The 11,300-nt window shown below is 42.4% G+C and overlaps 1 pseudogene; it reads left to right on the forward strand.

Moving 5' to 3' along the window:
• Positions 1-10,721: 10,721 nt before the first annotated feature.
• On the forward strand, positions 10,722-10,976 carry LOC139018293 (SNRPN upstream reading frame protein-like; annotated as a pseudogene).
• The last annotated feature ends 324 nt before the right edge of the window (positions 10,977-11,300 follow it).

Here is an 11,300-nt window from a genome sequence, read left to right on the forward strand (position 1 = left end):
TGGGAATCTTTATATATAAAAGCCTAAGTGACCTTTATGACCGAAAGACCAGAACGACCAGTTAACCAATTGCTATGATGCGCACTTACCACCAGGGGGCAGACGTTCGATGCAGGAGCTGCCCCTGGTGGTCAGTGCGCTCCCACAGCCAACCTCCCACAGCCAGCCAACATCCCCTGGTCCCTCCCCTCAGCCAGCCGGCCCCCCAATCGGCCCCAATCGGCCCCTGATGTCCCTCGGCCCCTCCCTCAGGCTGGCCTGGCCCCGCCCCCGATGGGCCCAATCAGGGGAGGGGCCAGTGGCCAACCTCCTGCGGTCCTTCCTCCCAGCTGGCTGGCCCCAATCGGCCCCAATCGCTGGCCAGGGCGAGGGACCCCACCCATGCCCGAATTCATGCACTGGGCCTCTAGTATATCCTAAGAATCCTGAAACACCAATCAGAAAGAATATATGCATCCCTATGTTCATAGCAGCATTATATACAATAGCTCATTTTGTAATGTTCAAACTTATCCTATATAATAAAAGGCTAATATGCAAATAGACCAAATGGCAGAACAACCGGAACAACCAGTCAACCAAACAACCAGTCGCTATGATGTGCGCTGACCACCAGGGGGCGTGCACGGAACATGGCTGGTGTTGGCTGCAGCAGGATGGTGGAGCAGGTGAGCAGGGGCACCAGACCAAGGCAGGGTGCTGGTCGCTGTCATCAGGGCGAGCCTCTGGTGTTTACTGAAAATTCTTTGCTCTGCTGCAGGTGGTGGAGCCACTGCTCGCACCCACTGCTGATGCCCGGCACCAGCCCTGATCACCCCTGAGGGCTTCTCCACCTCCCCCTGTTCCTGAGGGAAGATTGGGGCCAGCAGCCGCCTCTCGCACCCACTGCCAGTGACGGCCCCACTCGCACCCACTGTTGGTACCGGAGCCACTGCTCACACCCACTACCAGTGCCAGTCCCACTTGCACCTGCAGCTGAAGCCACCACTCGCACCCACTGTCAGTGCCCAGTGCCGGTCCCAATTGCTTGGTGCCATCAGTGGGTGCGAGCGGTGGCTGCCAGCCTAATCGCTCCTGAGGGCTTCTCTACCTCCCCTTGCTCCTGAGGGGCAATTGGGGCAGCAGCTTCCACTTGCACCCACTGACCGTGCTGGCCCCACTCCCACCCACTATTGGCGCCAGCTTCAATCACTCCATGCCATCAGCAGGTGCGAGCAGGGCTGGCACCGTCAGCTCATGGGAGCAGCGGTGGCGGGAGCGGGGCTGCTGGCAGACAGGGGACTGGGGACCATGGTGGGAGGGGCCAGGCAGGGGCGTGGAGGATGGGCTGAGACCCGCCCCTGTGCCTACCACAGCCTTGCGGCTCACAGTTCCTTTCAACGTGCACGAATTCATGCACTGAGCCCCTAGTCTATATATATAAAAGCCCAGAGACCAGAACAGTGGAAGGATCAGAATGACCAGAACAACCGGTGGCTATGACATGCACTGCAGCAGCCAATGAGCCTGATCCAGGCCCTGATCAGGCCTCCCTCCCCCTGGCCAGCCTGGCCCCTGATCGGCCCCCGGCACTCCAATCGAGGGTGGGGCAGGCTGGCCAATCGCCCATGGCCCCTCCCCCCTGCCGGCCTGACCCAATGGGCCCCCATCTGGGCTGGCTGGACCCACCCATGCACAAATTTGTGCACCATGCCTCTAGTTAATAATATAAGAAATATAAGCTCTATTAGTAATAATAGAAACTGCTCATTTTGTAATGTTCAAACTTATTAGAAATAAAACAAAACGTAAGCTCCTTCCTTGAGGGCATTGTTGTCTGAACAATGTCCCACACTATAGGTGCTTGGAAAATAAATGTTATATGAATGTATAAGATGCAAGCTTTAAAAAGGAGATACTATTATCTCCTATTATATGAATAAATATTTAAAATAATGATGATGCTTAATGCTGATGAAGATGCAATAATCACATATTACAGATTAAGTATAAATTCATATAACCTTTCCAGAGGAAAAATTGCCAAATTACAAATACAAGAAAAACCCACAAAAAAACAAAAAAAAAACTTTTGTTGATTGCCTGGGCAAAAATGTAAAAATTTGTTAATACATTATCTTAGTGAGGTGTCAGAGTGCATGTTCTTTCATATATTATTGGTGGGAGTCTATTTGGAATAACCAGTATGGGGAATGGCTAACACACAAAAAAATGCGAATACTCTGACTCAGTATTTCTCTCTAGAGATTTGTCTTACATATACAGGGTGGGCAAAAGTAGGTTCATAGTTATGAGTATGCAAAACACAGTTTACTCTTGTATTATTATTTATTAATTATTGTATTATTTTCCATATGAAGAACTGCAAACCTACTTTCACCCACCCCTGTAAATATGCACATCTGTGATATTTCTACACAGAAGAGTATTCCATGCAGACTTGTTTGTAGTGGCAAAGGATTGGAAAAGGCTTAGATGTTTATCTTTGGATGGGGGCAACTAAAAGCCATGCAGTTTTAAGAAATATATTGTTAAAATTATGAAAATCAAAGTACACAAGATTTATTGCTATAAAACCATAATTTAATGGGTTTCTTTAAAGATGACAGAGGAAGATACACAGATACACACACACATGCACAGATAGTCTGGGGAAGAAGCAACATGATGAAACATGATTAAAGAAAGAAGGATAACTTGTTCCCTTTTATATTCTTTTATTATATATATATATATATATATTATTATTATTATTAATTTCAGAGAGGAAAGGAGAGGGAGAGAGAGATAGAAACATCAATGATGAGAGAATCATTGATTAGCTGCCTCCTGCACACCCCCTACTGGGATCGAGCCCACAACCCAAGCATGTGCCCTTGACTGGAATTGAATCTGAGACCCTTCAGTCTGCAGGCCAATGCTCTATCCATTGAGCCAAACCGGTTAGGGCCCTTTTATATCCTTTTAAATTGTTTAATTCTTTTTATCATATATCACTTTTTCAACAAAAGTAAAAAACTGTAAAAATCCCTACTAATACTCTATGACTCTGTACTTATCTTTCTAGCAATATATCCCAAAGAAATCATCTGAGACACAAACAAAAATGTATGCCCACAATGCATCAAAAACTTGGATACAGCCTAAATGCCCACCATCATGGGAACAATTGTGAAAACTATAATTATTAATATCTTCAATGGTACCAGAAATTGATATAATGAAAAACAAACAACAACAACAAAAGCTTAGCAAAAAGACCACAAGTACATATAATAGTTGTTGCCACTGGAGAGTAGCACTATGAATGTGTATTATTCTGTTTCTTTATACTTTTTTGTTTAATATCTGTGGGAAACTGATATAGGGTTAAGCCTCGGACTGACCTGCTGGCAAAGTCACAAACAAGTCCTAGCTTAGAGGGCACAGTCCTCTTAGCATAATTAGGCTTGACCTTATAACACTCCCTAGATCTTATCTGGGAAAGCTAATGGGATGAGGAAGTGCAGGAAGTGTAACCATGGTCAAAACAAGTGAAACTCACAAGAACTGTGTAACTATGGTAATCACTACCTTGTTTACCTCTCACTATAAAAGCTTGGTGAGGCCTGAGCACAGTGGAAGTCCTTCTCCCTGAGTTGGACTTGCTCGCCTGGTCCCCCATATTCCCAAATTATCTTGTGTCTTTTCTATTTCATTTGTGTGCGGCTCCACTTCCAGACCCGAACCCTGAACCACGCAGGACGTGAAGGGAAACACTTACGACAAATATCAGTCAAGGCTTCTGATTGTAAGTGACAGAAATCCAAATCAAACTAGCTTAATTAAAAGGATATTTATTGGCTCAGTGAATCAGTGACTAGAACTGCAATTGGGGTCAGTGTCTGCCATGGTAGACCTCCACATGCCTTATAACTCTGTTGCCAGTAGCTCCTGGATTCACACTTTAGGGTTTTGCCACTAAAGAAGCAAAGAATGTTCTCCATTCTTTGGGACAGGCTAGGGGCAGATCCAGCTAAAATAATCCAAATGAAAAATTCTCATTGGCCCACTCTATTTTTTAAATAAATTTTTATTGATTTCAGAGAGGAAGGGAGAGGGAGAGAGATAGGAACATCAATGATGAGAGGGAATCATTGATCGGCTGCTTCCTGCACACCCCTTACTGGGGACGGAGCCCACAACCTGGACATGTGCTCTGACTAGGAATCAAACCCTGACCTCCTGGTTCATAGGTTTAGCTTCAATCGCTAAACCACACCAGCCAGGCTCACTGGCTCACTTTAGACCACATGTCCAACCATTACCCAATCACAGTAGCAGGACGGTAGTGAGACACTGTGATTGGTCAACGTGGGTCAGGTATCTACTCTTAGACCAATCACTGTGGAGAGGAAAGTAGACTTATGAAAGAAGACAGCACCAAGGGGAGGTAATAGGATCTGTTCTGCTTAAGTTTGTGGCTAGTCTCAGGGCCTCTCACATTCCTCATGCTGTAGCAGAATTTAAAAACAAAACAAAACAGCAGCACCCACTCTGGCTAGATAGTGTGATGAGGAATGTGATATACCTGAAAGAAAGATAGCTGCTGGGCCATCAAAATAGCAACCGCCATTGCACTGAGAATTTCAATGAGCATGTTATCTTGGATAATCAGAAAAAAGATTGTAGAGTGAGAAAATAACATCATTTCCTTCTTTCTCCCTCTTGTACTGAGATTGAGTAATGCCTCTGGAATACTTCCTTACAGGCCTTCTGATTGCTTGAAAAAAAATTATATCCACTTTCTCATTAGAACTTGAAATCCACTTTGCTCTTTCTGTATACAACACTTTCTTAATAACTTATTATTTCAATGTTTTGAAAAAAATTATATAATGTTCTCTATTCTCTTATGACTCAACTAGAGGCCCAGTGCACGAATTTGTGCATGGGTGGGGTCCAGATTGCCCGGTCCCAATCACAGCAGATCGGGGTTGGGCCTGTTGGGAGGAGGAGATAGCTGGAGGTTAGCCTCCATCAGGACCCGGCTGGCTGGGGGAAGGGGCTTGGGTGATTGGCCGGCGGGCCCCACCCCCAATTGGGGTTGGGGGGCTGATTGGGGGCGGGGCTGGCCATGGGGAGGGGCTGTGGGCAGTGGGCTGTCTGGCCCCGCCCCCAAATGGGGTGGGGGGGCCGACCTGGGGTGGGGCCAGGTGGGGGGAGGGGCTGCAGGAGATTGGCCAGCCAGCCCCACCCCCTATTGGGGGTTGGGGTGATCAGAGGTTGGGCCAACCAGAAGGAGGGGTTGAGGGGTTGAGGGCCAATCAGGGTGGTGGGGGCCCATCAGGGGCATGGCCTGTCAGGGGAGGGGCTGAGGAGCTTGGCTGGCCAGCCCCGCTCCTTATTGGGGTGGGGGGATGCAATCGGGGTGGGCTGGCCAGATGGGGCGGGCTGATCAGGGGCGTGGCAGGGGGGGAAGGGAGGGGAGTTTGGCCGGCAGGGCCCACTCTTGATCAGGGTGGGAGAGTCCCATCAGGGGCAGGCTGGCAGGGGGGAGGGGCCACAAGGTTGGCAGCTGGCCCCACCCCCTGATCAGGCTAGTTCGCTGGCCACATAGCAACCGGTTGTTAAGTCGTTATGACCCCTACCATAGCTGCCTTTTTATAAATATAGATTCACTGTGTAGTGTTTCTTTTATTAATACTACAGTACCAGGCACTTAAAACCTGTAGTTCATTAAATAACAACCCTGCAAAGTTTATATTATTTTTCCCATTCTATACATGAGGACACTGGGGCTTAAAGAGTTTAGGTACCTTGCCCAACCAAAGATGAGAAGTGGAAGCTTTTGGATTTGAAGCCAGATCTGCCTCCTTTTTAAAAAAGCACTTTTCTGTCTAGAAAACTATTCATAAGGATCATCAGCACATAACAGTGAGTGGAGAGGGCCTGTTGCTTTAAAAGGCAGTAATAGCCCATGCACATCCCAGGGCTGCTGCTAGCCAGCTGTGAGATCTTTTTCAATCACATAACCTATCTCATTTTTCTCAACCAGAAATTGGAAGAGTGGTCCCTGTCCTGTTTATCTCAAAGTGTGATTCTTACAACCCAAACATTTCTACAGACATGCTTCTGCAAAAAGTCCTTTCCCATGGCAGCAGAGATAGAAACAGATAGACAGAACTATTTGAGGTCCTTCACAGATCCAACACAAACAGTTTTGACAAAATAGTGGAAATCAGTGGTCCAAATTTGAAATAATGTTTCCCAAAGCAAATTGAGTTTAAAGGAAAGAAATGTTCAGATTATTAAGATATTCCCAAACAGTCCTGGCCGGGTAGCTCAGTTGATTAGGGAATCATCCCCACATGAAAAGGTTGTGGGTTTAATCCCCAGTCAGTGCACATTCAAGAAGCAACCAATGAATGCATAAAGAAGTGGAACAACAAATCGACATTTCTCTCTCTCTCTCTCTCTCAAAAAATCAATCAATAAATCTTTTAAAATATATATTCCTAAATAAAGCATATGTTCTTCTAACGTAAAACTTTTATTCGAAATATAATTGTCAATGTAGTCAACACTTGAAATTTTGAAGTTGAATATCAGATTTGGTAAAATTGGAGTGTGTTAAAATATTGCTGTAATTCACACTTCAATAGATTGGAGTATAGATAACACCTCATTTTAAAATCATTGAACCAAGAAAGAATGAACCACTCCTTCCAATGCTGTATCAGCCCAGAACATTGCAGGCTTGGGGTATCAATTGTGTTGCTTTTGCCTCACATGCTCAATCGTTTGCTTCTAAGGCACACCCTCTGTGCTGAGGTGACAATGTCAGGAGGGACATCCAACCTCACCAACACTCTGTACCAGGACCACCCAGACCCTCTGAGTGCCAGGCCACCAGGTCAAGACTTTCTTTGCCTTGGGGTAACTTACATCTGGAGGCTGTTGGTGTCCTTTCCTACTGATTGGCTGCCCTCAAGATTATGTGTGGCTCAGTGATTGAGCATCGACCTATGAACCAGGAGGTCAGGGTTCCATTCTTGGTCAAGGCACATGCCTGCTTTATGGGCTTGATCCCCAGTAGGGGGCATGCAGGAGGCAACCAATCAATGATTTTCTGTCATTGATGTTTCTATCTCTCCTTCTCCCTTCCTCTCTGAAATAAACTAAAAAATATTTTAAAAAATTTATGTCAGTCCTTCAGAGATGTTCTAATAATGTTGAACCATAAAAAAAAACATGTTGGTTCTCCATAATTTGGGCAAATTTACTCATCTCACCCCCACTTCCCCTCTCTAGGGTCCAACTCTGCAAACCAAAGGCTCCATATAAGTAGCCTTTGTCAAGCCACAAAAGATCCTGTTATATCCTTTCCCTAGAGCCCAGGGGGGCCTACTTGACATACATTTACATAACTATGTTTAGCTTCTCAAGTAATATTTGAGAACAAAAAACAAGGAGACTCTACACCAAAGGGTCTTGCTGTTTTTAAACAGAGCCAATATTTAAATGCAATTTATTTGATTAATCTATTTGACTAAAATTATGTCTAACCAAGCAAGTTCACCACTAACACAAGGTCAGGTATACACATTGGTGTACATACATACTCATATCTGGGTGTACACACACAGGTTTAGTTCCCCAACTCAGATCCATAAATGTTTCTATGTTCTATGATTGTATACACTCTAATAGTTTTTACTTACAGAATTTGCCAAAGTCAAAAGGAAATTTGAACATTTAAAATTTTTTAATTAAAAAAATTGTTTTAAGTAGTTAAAATTTTTTGTGAATTTCACTATTACATTTGTAGAATCTAACTCAACAAACAAAATTTAGGGTTATGGGGGTATCAAAATCTAACAAGATAGTTTCTGAGACTTTATTTAGTGGACTATAGGAGCAAGTAATGGTAAACTCCAATATCTTTCTAAATATATCAGTCTTTTAGACTTTCTACCTTTAAAGCTCCATTAAGACTCCATTTGTTTAAAATATCTAGATTCACAATTGGCTGAAACATAGGAGATAGGTTATGGGGTTTTGGATCTGTAGTCAGCAGACCTAAGCTTCAACCCAACTTGTAACTTCATGGAGGTGGATCCTCCCAGACTCACTCAGTACATGCTTCATAAAATTGTTGTGAAGTTTAAATGAAAAAAAAATAAAAAACAGTGTCAAGCACCCTGCAAATGCTTAAAAACATCAGCCATAGTAATTATTATAATCTTTTTTCTAATTTAATGCTAAGATATTTTAGTTTCACAAACTATCCTTACTACTTACTGCTCATGCATGTGCCACTTCCATCATTTCTATTACCACAGCAAGATGTTTATATTGTCCTTTACAACAGTGGTAAATTTCACCTCTCCTACATATGCTCAATGTTCTAAAATGCAGAAAGCAAAAAAATTTTAAAATTTTTTAAAAAGTAGTTAAAATTTCTCTCTTGTTAGTATTATGATATTTAAACATTTAGCTCAAGTATTGATTCTTTTTGCATTTAAATCCATTTTGGATGTTAACAATGGCGAATCTAATTGCTAGTGACCCTACAATTAACACATGAACACAAATCATGGACATCAAGTACATATTAAAGTCAAATAAGAGGTAATTTTTTTTCTTTTAGTTCTTTGAGGTTATTGATCAAGCCCAATGTAATTTCCTTCTCCAAATGGAATTCCGGTTCTTATGTAAGAAAGAGGAAGTAACAACATCCCCTGGAAAGGGCTATCAGACCTCCCTGACTAGGTTAGGATGTCAGTGGAAAGGAAGAAATGAAAATTAAACATCTCAGCTAAAACACAGATGGGAAACTGGATAAGCTGATCACTCTCTATTTTGATTACTACATTTGTTAGGGCTAAATGCCTGATCCATATTTGGGATTGTCAGTTACTCTGCTTAAAAAAAAAAAAAGTAAATGAATGATCCCATCAACATTGTGATGTGGTTGAGATTTATCTCCATGAAATCTGACCATGTTGGGGATACGTTGAAAATCTTGATCTATTTAAAAGGTTCAAATTTAGCAGAACTTTCTTCCTTGTCAGCACTCAGAAAAGTCTTTGAAATGGATAGGAATGGAATACAAGTGGATTGTAAAACAGGCCCAAAACATTCTGTGAAATTCCAAATGTTTTTTCCACAGCTACATTCTCTTCCCATGATTACTTTACTCACTTTAACGGCAAGATATTCAGTAAATCAGAAACTGGAGGTTGGTCTCTAGTGAAGCCTACAGCATATTTGTTATGATGTTAGTGATTTTTGGAGCTTCTTCCTCCTCAGACAGCTTCCTTTCCACCCCCAACTGATGTGAACTGGGCCAAGGTTACAGTTGAGGGAAATGCTTAACCATTTCCTCTAGCTTTTCACACAATGTTCAACAATGGTGGTGTTTATAGTAGGTTGATTTACTATATCATATTGCTCCTCATTCCTAGTCTCCATGATTCCTTCATATTTTTTCACCAAATGCACTCATAAAATGGGATTAATCACATTTGCCTATTATAGTGGACAGTTACGGCTTTTATCTTAATCTTCAGATAAAAGCATTTGAATCTCCTCTAAGGAATACAATTTCCCTGCTCAACCCATGGTGTCATAAATGGTATAGCCCTCACCCCCAATTCTAAAGATAGGTACATGTATCAGGACTGATGGAGCCAAAGTATGGAGTCCTGCTGCCCTTGGTCTTTAGTCCCTGCTGCTAGCATACTATACAGCAATGACTTTTGCCCCAAGCCAAGTTGGAAACATTATCTCCAAAGAAATTTAGGTAGTATATGTATTGTATTCATGCAAGAACAACTCAGAGTACAAGTTTGGAGCACCAGAGAGGACTCGCTTTGTTGTGGTATTTGAGGACAGGCTCAACCTGAACACCTGCCCCAGCACTTAAAAGTGAATCCTATCATTCACATTCTTACCCACAAACACAAAACCTAGCTCTAAATCAGGGTCAGAATGAAGAAAATGCCATCCAAGCCACCTATATCAATCAAATTTGTCTTTGATTCACAGAAAGATATGTAAAAAAAACCCACATAGATCGGGAGGAAATTCTGTAGCTCAAGTGAGAATAACCAAAACAAACATTTAAAAAACTGACACAAACAGCAGAAATAAAAATGATTCATAAAACATAAGAAACTACAAAGAATTCCCATTTGTGTCCAAAAAGAGAAAATATTGTATCTGAGAAGAGACTACTATGAAAAAGGAGCAAAGGAATACAATGAAGAGTTCATGAAGATTAAAAATAACAAAATAAAAATAATAAAATCTAAGAAATACAAGAAAATCTCTTGGGATATAGAGCAAAAAAGACCAAAAAATGGAAAACACAAGAGGAAAATTTCAAGAGAGATGGAACCAACTAAAAGAACCTATATCTGTCCAACAGGAGACCCAGGAATAGAGAACTGATGGGAAAAAATCATAAAAATAATAGAGGAACATCCCCCAGAGTTGACATAAGGTATAAAATTTCAGACTGAAAGAACCTGTTAAATACAAAACAGGATTAAAAAAGATTCATACCTAGACACATTGTGAAATTTCAGAACACCATGGATAAAGACAACACACTAAAAGCTTTTGGGAGGAGGGGTTAGGAGGAACAGGTTACTACAAACAAATTACAATTTTAGGGATCCATTGCCACCTGGAATGCAAGAAAGCAATGGGGTAGAGCAAAGCAGCTGTGGTAAATGTCTGGTGTTCTGGCCAGAGAAGTGGCCAATGGTGCAGTGGAGCAGCCCAGGGACCACTTACACCTGAGACAGACTACAGAACAGCACACCAAAGGTGGAAATCAAGTCAAACACAGACAGAAGGACAGCCTCACTGAGCAATGAAGAGTGTCAATTGTACCCAAGGCAGCCTAGCATTTGCAAATACATGCGGAGAATTTTCAGGTGGAACTGAGACAGGCATTCTTAGCTGAGACACCAAGAGGTGGTTAAAGCAGTATTGGAACATCAAGACAAAGTAGTATTGAAACATCAACTTTTCTAAAGAGCTTTGTCTTAGTTTTCCAGGGCTGCTCTAATAATTCACCGCAAACTGAATGGCTTAGTTAGTTACAGCATCGTCCCAAGAGACCAAAATTGCAAGTTCAATCTTAGGTCAGGCGCATACAAGAATCAACCAATGAATGCATCAATAAGTGGAACAACAAATTGATGTTTCTCTCTCCCTCTCTGTCCCCCTCTTCTTCTTTCTCTTTTTAAAAAATATATTTAAATCTTTATTTTCCAAAGTATTAAAGATGTCCCCCCCCCCTTTCT

This window comes from Myotis yumanensis, unplaced genomic scaffold, assembly GCF_028538775.1.
Source record: "Myotis yumanensis isolate MYYU_CA2020_CCGP unplaced genomic scaffold, mMyoYum1.0.hap1 SCAF_1, whole genome shotgun sequence".
NCBI lineage: Eukaryota > Metazoa > Chordata > Mammalia > Chiroptera > Vespertilionidae > Myotis > Myotis yumanensis.